The sequence below is a fragment of the Triticum aestivum genome, chromosome 7B (assembly GCF_018294505.1).
Source record: "Triticum aestivum cultivar Chinese Spring chromosome 7B, IWGSC CS RefSeq v2.1, whole genome shotgun sequence".
Lineage (NCBI taxonomy): Eukaryota > Viridiplantae > Streptophyta > Magnoliopsida > Poales > Poaceae > Triticum > Triticum aestivum.
Window position 1 is genome coordinate 762,834,563 of NC_057813.1, and position 10,634 is coordinate 762,845,196.

Consider the following 10,634-nt stretch of genomic DNA (forward strand, 5'->3'; position numbering starts at 1 on the left):
CAGTATTACATATACCTCCTTTCTCAGTAATTCTACCCCAGGAGGCAGCATCTTACCTCCCAGCATTCCATACTGTTCTTAAGGTCTATTTTAAACACTGTTTCAAATAGCCCGCTATACCTCCGCTATAGCACGCTATAGCGTTTACAAAAGGTCTTGCGCTAAGAGACTTTGGTCCAAACAAATGAACAAACATTTTAAATAGCGCGCTATAGCTCCGCTATAGCACGCTATAGCATTTGAAAGAGGTCCGACGCTAAGATGCTTAGCGCGCTATTTAAAACTTTGATTTTAAATAGGATTACACCGATATTTAATTAGTTGCCTTCTTCAAGCAGGAGAAATCAGAATAATCTTTGCCGCAACGCAGCTTCTTAGAAGCAACAAAAGATAATATGGTTTACAAATACATGGATAATCGGAAAGCAGATTGCTAAAGTGGTCTGCATCTGTTCTTTACACACCATCACTATTATTCAGCAGCACGCACGCACTCTCTCTCTCTACATATTACAGTTTGACAATAGCACGCTGCCCAAATGGATGGCAGAATATGAAAGTGATAGTGGCCCAAAATGCCAAGACGAACGAAACGCCAGTGACCACGTAGAGGATCGGGTCAGAACCATCAGGCTCACTTCCTACAGTACCATTCCATGCCACAGGACCTGGACTGGAAGTGCATGATCGAAGGTTGTTGTTCCCTCTGTAACAGTCCATATCGAATGTGTTGAGCTGACCAGTGGCTGGTAGACATCCTGATAAGTTATTGTATGCCACAGAGAACACCTCTAGGGATGATAGCCGACTTAACTGCCATGGTACTGATCCATTCAGCCTGTTTCCTGATAGGTCTAAGCTTTCAATCTCGCTCATGTTTGCGAAGGTTGCAGGAATCGGTCCAGTCAAGAAATTATTTGACAGGTTGAGAGATTTGATATGGCTCAAATTCCCTATCTCCTTTGGAATCTCACCTGACAGCATGTTTGCAGAGAAGTCAATGCCAGACATCGACATGAAAAAGTTCCGTCCGTATGTGTAGGAGTTCCTTTTGGTTGTGAAGTTGAAGTGTGGGAGGTCATACCCATCACTATAAAGGCCCATCGGCCCCGCTCCAAATGACCTATCACCCGCACCGGGCCAATCCCAATCATCTTGGGAAGTGTCTTCAAATGGAATGCTACCTACACATGGTGGTATGGAACCCGAAAGTCTATTGTGTGAGATGTCAAGTATACTCAAGAATCGGAGATGGCAGAGGTTTGAAGAGATCTGCCCCTCAAAATTATTCCAGCCTAATAGAAGTAGATTGATCCAAGGAAGATAATGTGTCCACTCAAGGTTGCCTGTGTATTATGGCTGAGATCCAGAACTGCAATGGAGGAGTTGTTGAAGAAGTCATTCGGGGAGCCTGACAGCGAATTCCCAGATATACTCAGATAGTGGAGTAGTAATGTACCACTACAGTTTGGAGTACGCCCAGTAAAGTAGTTGCCGGACAGATCTAACAGCAGAAGACTCGTAATTTTACATATTTCTGGATGGATGTCACCAGTTATACCATTACTAGCAAGGCTTAAAGCTTCCAGATAAGGAAGATTCCATAATGAGGTTTCAAGTTCTCCTGAAATATTGTTACCGTGTAAATCCATGACTTGCACACCACCAGACAGATTTTTAGGGAGAGCTCCTTCAAATTTGTTATTGTCTAAGTAAATTGCCCATATGTGAGGTAAGTTACTAGCCCCGTCAAGTATCATACCCCCAAGATTATTGTTTGAGAGCTTCAATATTGCTGCAGAACAATTGAACAAGCAAGATGGTACCTCTCCTGCAAACTTGTTATTTGATAGGTCCATAATACTAATGTCGCCAATGCTGCACAGTGATGGTGGTATTGTTCCAGAAATAATATTGTGGGAAACATCAAGAACCTTCATATTAGGAAACATCAAACCAATGTCGGCTGGCAGTTGTCCTTCAATTTGGTTCAGAGATATGTTCACATGTTCTAGATCTAATGATCCAAGTAGTGAGTTATTTGCAAGATCCAGATAAACTTCAGGATTAGTTTGGTGCTCCCATATCGGATCTAATGATCCAACTAGTGAGTTGTTTGCAAGGTCCAGGTAAACTAGTGTTGCCTCATTTGTGAACAGCCAATTAGGCATGCTTCCCGGCAAATTATTGTTGGACAAATCAAGAAACTGTAGGTGATGCTGTGTGCGCAGGAAATTTGGCTCTGTAATAATGCTCTTATCAAGGTTACACAAAGAGAGCATTAGTGTATTCAACTGAAATTTAGGTACCCAACCATGCAGTTTCATTTGAACTACCAAATCAGTATTCCTGGACAGATCTATCTCTTTGAGTTTGATACAGTTTCTCAGCCAAAAGAAATCAAATTTACCGCCTAGCATGTTTTCAGATAACAAGATAGTTTGAAGCACTGGGGAACACTTCCAGGATGAATTTATAGATACATGTCCTTGTAAGAGGTTTTCTGAAAGATCCAAGTACTCAAGGTACGGAGGTGCAAATACGGATGTTGGGACGCTACCACTCAATCTATTGGATGTCAAACGCAATTGTCGCAGGTTCCAAGATGAGTTTATAGGTATATGCCCTTCAAAGTGGTTTTCTGAGAGATCCAAGTACTCAAGGCATGAAAGTGCAAATACGGATGCTGGGAGGCTACCACTCAATCGATTGGATCTCAAATGCAATTCTCGCAGATTCCGGAGATTTTTAAAACCTGTCATTTGTACATGCCATAAAGCAACTAATAAAATTAATTGCACCAATTGAAGGGAATGTTAAACTGATTTGTTTCAGTACCTATATTCTGAAGATCCCCACCTATGTTGTTTCCATTGAGATTTATGACTTCCAGAGTAACCAATTTGCCGATGGATCTTGGGATACCCCCTAACAAACGGTTGTCACTGAGGTCAAGATACTTGAGCTTACTCAATCCTTGGAGACCTGATTAATTGTTTTCTTCAGAATAAGATGATCTGTAATCAAAACTAGTGAGAAAATAAATAGTTGCACGCATGCCACAAGAGTTACATACCCTCGAAATGCTGTAACTTAGCCTGTTGTCCAGAGAAATTCAGTAGCTGAAGGTCCCGAAACGGAGAAAAGACCGTCAAGTTAAGGTTCCAGCATTCATCTTTAATATCAGACACGTATTGGTGGATATCTTGGAAAAGGTCGAGACGCGATATCCGTCGCGTGCTACTGTCGCATGTGATCCTTTCCCACGAGCAGCAGTCACGACCGTCTCCCCAAGAAGTGGGAACCATGTACTGCACGCCCATGAACCAAGAGCTAATATCCATGAGGGCTGCCCTCTCCTCCATGAAGCAGCCCGAACAACTCAGAAACATGGAGTTCAGTGTGCCGAGGACCAGGAATAAACATCCCCATGACAAGTAGCACCTCATTTGGAAGAAATGGTTTTCAAATTATCCTGTGAATTCCAGGCTGTCGGTCTGGGAGCAGGATGAGCGTCTATTTATACGTCCCTGGTCAAGGAGGACGTATGCTTGATCAGCAAAGCAACTTGATTAGTGGCATTGTGGACTTGTTGATGAACATTTTGTTCAAGTCCCCTTTGGAGAATGGCCAGACATGCACTAACGATCAAACATGGCCACATGGGCAACGACTTCACCACTAAGCGCTACTTTCACCGAAAAAGGGTTTCCCCCCGCTTTGTATACAAAGCAACCAACCGAACCATACATGGATAGGTGCTGGGGCGGAAGCAGCACACTCACGCCCAAAAGAAACGACAGAGAAAAGCAAAAGAAACAAATGCCGACAACGGCGGATCAACAAAAATGAAGAAGCCTCGCGATCGAAGCGCCCACCAGGATCTTCCACTAGACTCCAAGACTCCGAAGCGCCGGCACCTATCAACACATCCAAGAAGGATCGCGGCGATGACGACGCTGCTGCCAAGGGTTCCCCCGGTACACGACGAGGCGAGAGGAAGGGTAGCCCCACCGCCCTCCCAGAAGGTCAGGTGGCACCAACAGGCGCCACCACGCCGGTGTTGGCCATGCCGACAGGGGTTTCCCCCGATCACAACCCGCACCTCGGGCGCCCCGGAGCCTGCCACCAAACCAACCACCATCGTGCGCCAACGCGGTCTTGAGGCCCCCACGCCGTCTCACCACGGCACCGCGAAGTGAGGATAGCGCGGCAAAGAATCAGAGCCGGGACTAGGGCATCAGCACCATCGGCACGCGGGAGGGCCCCACCTCCACCGTCCGCAACGATAGCCGTCCGGACGCAATAGCAGGAGCACACCAGGCCCGTGGGCCCACAGGCCCGGCCGAGCCCTCGTGGGCCCGCAAAGCTCCCTCCTTCACGCTGCTGCCGGCACGCCGGCGGTGCCGCCGCCCCAAATCCGAGCCGCTCTTCCTCCTCACCGCGCCGCAGACAACGAGGCCATGCCCAGGGACCGGCCCGCTAGGACCCAGATGGGGCCCTAAGGGCCCAGATCTGGGCCGAGGGCGCGCCGCCGGCCACCCTGCGCAACCAGGCCGCCCCGCCGCCAAAGGACGGCGCCACCACCGTGACGGGCCACCGCCAGCCGCCGCCAGGCCGCCGGGCCGCCGTCAGCCGAAGGGCACCCGCCGCTAGCTCTGTTCCCGGGTCAGGAGGTGCACGCGCGAGGAAAGGAAAGGCCCGCCGCCGCCAGCCCGCCCGGCCAGATCCGCGGGCTCCGCCGGCGGCAGCGGGGGGGGGGGGGGGGGGCACGGGGGAGGAGGGAGGAGAGGAGAGCGGGGGGAGCCGCCTCGGCCGCCCCCTGGGGAGGCGGCGCGGGCGCGGGGTCGGGGGAGGGAGGGGAGGGGCGGCTCTGTCTCCTGAGAGACTATCCTAAGCGCTACTTTTGGGGACACATAATATATTGTCCCGGGGTCCAAACACTCTGGACTTTATTACCGAAGTTCCTGCACTTTTTCTTCAGTTTTAGCATCTTCTAATTTTCAGCGCATACTAGTTGAATGCTTGTGTTGAAATAAGATTACAGATATGAAGAGATGAAGCAATCAAATGAAGCAACTGGATTAATTATTAGACAATCAAAAGCTGAGAGCATTAGTTATGAAAAACAAATCCAAGGGCATATCATGAGCGAGGACACCCTTTGGTCGATTCAGAGTGCGAAGAATGATACATTGAAATTGAAATCACGATCTAGTCCATGCTCAAGGAAATATTTGCAGGCGCCAATGCTTCCTAATACTAGCAGCCCATTTCAAAGAAGAGGGTTTTAACTTATTGCAATAGTTCAGCTGGGATTTACTACCTAAAGTTAGTATAAAATTGAGTCACTTATTTTGCGACGGAGGAAGTAGTATTTTCAGTACATACTTGTTCTGCTCCTTGTGGGTTTATAATTGGCTGACCCAAGATATAATAAACTTGCTTTGTAAAAAAAGTTTAGTCCATAGTCAAGGAACGCATGCTTGGACTGGAGAACAACTTTAGCTAATGGCATTGTTGGCTCATTGAGGAACATTTTGTTTGATAAGTCTCCATCAAAAACATGACATTAGTGGCCAAACTTGGACCATGACCTAACCATTAAGCACTAATCTTGGGGATATATAATATTATATCTTCCAGGCACTTTGTGGACTTGACCGACAAAGCTCTTGCGCTAGATATGATATGGAGGCCCGAAATATGCACGAACTTCCGAGTTGGCCGCAAATCACACCTATCACTCTGTCCTTCATCCTGGGTGCAGAACCAGTAGCCAATGATACAGGGTTTCGGTTGCATTTCAGTATGCCTAAACCAGACCCTTGGTACTGGGTGCAGTGCTTGGTCCTTGGTACTCCCTCCGTCCCAAAATAACTGTCTCAAGCTTAGTACAAATTTGTACTGAAGCTAGTACAAAGTTGAGACACTTATTTTGAGACGGAGGGAGTACTTGGTACTGGGTGCAGAACCACCTACCAGTATGCCTAAGCCAGAACCTTGTAGGAGTAGCTTTGTACCTATCTACCAGTACAAGCTTTTATCCAAATCATACTGAGCCTCAGGTCATTCAGAATATGACGGGAATGGCAAATGCCAATTTGCCAATATACATTAGATATTTATAGGGGTGAATAACAGATTGAGCTTCAGTTAGCAACACTACCTGAAGAATACCTGCATGCACATGTTATCTGAAAAAAGGAGAGTGTGAATTCATATACTCAACCTAAAGCGAGAGCTCCGTTCCAAATACTCCTTCTGCAGTCTGGGTACTGTACGGGATTGGGCTCAATGAGATGCCGCCGCCCAGTACGGGATTGTAGCTATATCTCGCTTATTCCGAGACCTATGCTTCTCTCGCCTTCGGCGATGTTTGAGTGGGCCGGCTGAATAGCACCTATCTACCAGCAGTAGGAGCGTTTCCGAAAGGTTCTATATTACGAAACCCTTAAACCCTATGTTTTGTCTGGTTTATTTATTTAATTTTCTGTGTTTTCTATTCTAGTTTATGATTTTTCTTTTCTTCTTTGTTTTTCCTTTAACTTCTTTGTTATTATTATTATTATTCGTTTTTCTCAATTCTTTATTATTATTTCCATGCCATGAATTTTTTAAATACTGGTTTAACTTTTTAATACATATAAAACATTTTTTAAATACATGTTGAACATTTTTAAAATGGACATTGACTTTTTTCAAAATAAACAGTGAACATTTCATAAACATACCTTGAATTTTTTTCAAATTCATTATGGACCTATTTTTTTATTCATGCGATTCTAAATGTCATGAACATTTTTTGAATGGTATCAACAATTATTTTATATTACGCTAACAGATTTCTTTTAGTATTTCACGAGTATTTCCTAGATGTGATAAACATGGTTTAAATGTGTGACCTTTTTTTCTAATGTTACGAACATTTCTGAACTGTCTGTATTTTTTATATTACATTGATAGATTTTTATGTGTGATAATCATTTTTAAAATAACGTAAGCAACTTTTTTGATGCATCTCATGTACAAACTGGACTCTCCCCCGAAGTAGCGGACAAATGAGCTATTCTATCTAGGTTTAGTAAATATGATTTTCTTAGGAATTTTTTGACCCTCTTAAAATTTGAGACTACTCTATCTAGGTTTAGTAAATATGATTTTCTTAGGAATTTTTTGACCCTCTTAAAATTTGAGACTACTCTGGATTTAGTATTTACAATTTTCTTAGGCATTTTTGGACCTAACTTATGTTTGGAGGGCGTCTATTAGTGCGCGTCACAACTAACTTCTAGATGTCTACAGTTTATTTTGGCGCCGGTTACCACAATTTATCTATTGCGGGCATAAATTTTGACAATGTTGCGTGTGTTACGCAATCCAGGGTCCGCTAGTATCAGTGTTCCGGACCCACATGCGTCAACCAGACCTAACCGAAGAGCAACACCGATTTATAAGAGGCCTTGGACCCTCTCCCTCCAAAAGACTAGAATGTTAGGAGGGAACCGAAGAGCAACACCGATTCATAGCACTGTTTTTGCCCAAACAGAATGTCTTTTTTGCACTGTTATAAGCAATTAATAGAACCGGAACACATCAGAAATAGATCATGATCAGTTGTTTCTCATCCTCTTAATAAGTACTGTTTTTTCTCAGTTGTTTTTCTTGCTTAAGGCATTATAAATGTATTTTTGTCCCCAGCATTTACTATCAGCACTTGCCTACAGATTTATAAATGTGTTCATATGCAATAGATTTGTAAATAGATTTTTAAAACTGGGAAGAAATATCATGCTTAACATCAGATTAAATTTGCCCAAATCAGGGGGCTGAAACTTGCCTAAACAGCAGACTAAACATGCTTAACATCACATCTTTTTTACACAATGTTTTGCACAACTGAAGCCTTGTACAAATCGTGGGGAAAGAGGAGGGGGATCTGGAAGATGAGCTAAATCTGACCTTTTTGCCTTGCTTTTTTGCCTTTTTACCAGGCAATCAGGAACGACGCGCCTAGAGAAGAAACATCAATGGAGCCGCCATTGGAGGGCTGTGAAGGTTTTCTTGGATCTGGAAGTGGTGAGGAGAAGGGGCGTGCTGTCCTTTTTTGCTTGGGAGAGAAGAAGATGGGGCTGGGGGTTAGGTGAGGAGAAAGGCAAAAAGAAGACCCGCAGGGGTGGGGGAGGGATCGGGCGAAGGGGAAGGACCAGGTGATTTGCTCGCTTCGATGGGTGGCTGCTGGAATCGGTAGCGGGGGCCAGGTACTTTCCTATCCTGGAGAGGGGGGGGGGGGGCAGAAAATTGCTATATCTGGGTGGCTGCCAGGAAACGCTAGGGAGCACCCGGCTGCTCCCTAGACGCGTCCTTTGAAAATTGGGTCTTCAAATTTCAGTAACTAGTACTCGTGCATGTGCATCCTCGTTGATGCATTCTTCCCTCTCTTGTTATTCGTAGAATGGTCGTGCGTGATACAGTTACGAAGATTATTCTTGCAACTGATATTTTCCAGGATTAACTACTATCAACGAAATTAATTTTGTTTCAAAATTAATTATAAATAATGCAATTAATATTTTTTTTCCAGTTTTATCAATGATGTGTATTGGATACATCATTAGAGGGGTGTGGGGCGTTGGATATAGGTGATTGAACGGTTGAGATCATTTGGTTTCACCTAACTCATGCTTTTATAAGTAACATTAGAAGATATTTTTTTATGGGAAAAGGCAGGAGCTCTGCCATTGCATTATAGGGGAAAGAATGGTTACAGAAGCAAAACGAACCGAAGTTCCGAGGCAGAGAACAGAGGAAAGGAAAGAAAACAGTCAACCAGACATGGGCTGATCACCCCTTCTCCTAACGCTACTACTCACAAAATGCCACCTTCAGGGGAGATGTCATCCAACACCAGCTGCAAAATAGCAGGAACCTGGGCTGTTTTTGCCTAAAAAACCTGTCGGTTCCTCTCTTTCCATATGTTCCAAGCAACATATACTGCAAATCTAACTTGCTCTTGTCGTCCCTCTGATGTCGCATTGATCTAGATGAATAACATGGGCGATAATGGGTCACCTTGCCTGAGCCCCCTCCTGTGAGAGAAAGGAGCTCCTGGGGTTCCATTTAGCAGAATTCTGGAAGTAGCAGAAGACAACATAATGGCGAGCATAATTACATCATAGGCATTCAATCAATACTCAATAGGGAATATCAGCATGTTGTTAACAGGTATATCGGTCAACTTTGTTTCATTCCAAGAAATCTAATACAATCACCAAGGGATTAAATGATATCCGGGTAGTATCATAAGTAAGCATGAGTTAACCATTTGAAAATTTGATTTTCCACTACTACTCATTTGATACTTGATTTGTTATCTCCCAAGGATGGAAATACTACATTGACACACTTGGCGCATAGAAACTCTTGATACAATGATAGTGAGTAACATTCCAACTTTCAAAAAGTCTCCTGCGTTGCATCGACTTAAGTTGAACCATGTAGACGTTGTGTTTCACGTATAAAATTATTCCATCAGTATCCTCATCATATCCTAGTATAAATTTCACCCATGGCTCCTCTCCTTCAATCGGTGGTCGGAGCTCAGGAATGTTATGTGTTCCAATGGTCTTCCACATAACCCAAGTGCCAACACCATTGCTATTGACTTTCCTCTGCCACATTTGAATATCATGGTAACGGCGAGACAACATGGCAATACCAACAGTGCCATCCTTTGCCGGGATGATCTGATGGCCGAGGGGAATATCCCTTCCAGGAGGTCCCTCTAGCACATCTAGGCTCTGCCTATCCAAATCAAATTCAAGTATACCATCGTTGGCATGCATAAGTGGCCAATAAAACGCATTGCCAACAAGAGTGCTAAGATAACCACCAGAGTAGATCGGACATGGAGCCTTTGCAGAGATGACATCGCCCCATGTATCAGACTCGGAGGAATAAACAGAGGCAAGAGGTGGACTATCATTATGAAACATAACCAGCAAGACCACCTTGAAAGGGGTGGAGTGGCAAGCGCCATGAACGTGGCCCTTGTCGTGTGCAGCACAGAGCACCGTCCCCTTGACGTAGCCAATCCTAAACTCAGGCGGAATCGGCACATGCCGCCGGTCGCCACTGATGGGGTCACACACAAGGACCTCTGCATTCATCCGGTGTAAGACGAGGACGCGGCCATGGCGGCACCCGAGAAGTTGGGCTTGGGGCCCCACGTAGGCGTGTCTGTCGACCTCGCGGATTCGCAGGTCGAAGCGCTTAGGAGGGATGCGGTTCGAAGCAGCAAGGATGGGAGTGAACTCCAGCTGATCGCCGTGATGGAACTGGAAGACGCCGAGGAGGGGCGGCTTCTGGTGGTGTGCGTAGAAGCGACGGAGGAAATTGTGGTTGGTGACAAGGCCTCGCCAGCGCTTGCAGACGGCGGATGCACGCGGGAGGGAGGACGGTGTAGGAGGGAGACGAAGCAGGATCTCCCCGAGCATGTCGTCATCTTCCAGCGCCGCCGCCGGGGAAGTGCCGCGGCGGCGGATCATTGCTCGCTGCAGGGCGTGCGTGGGCGTGGATGTGGGGACGAAGGCGTCGATCGATCTGGCGTTGGAGGCGGATTATCAAGAAGACGC

At 45.6% G+C, this 10,634-nt stretch overlaps 1 pseudogene; it reads right to left on the minus strand.

Annotated features, from left to right (window-relative positions):
- Positions 1 to 510: 510 nt before the first annotated feature.
- Positions 511 to 3,449, minus strand: LOC123157098 (receptor-like protein 45; annotated as a pseudogene).
- Between the last annotated feature and the right edge of the window lie 7,185 nt (positions 3,450 to 10,634).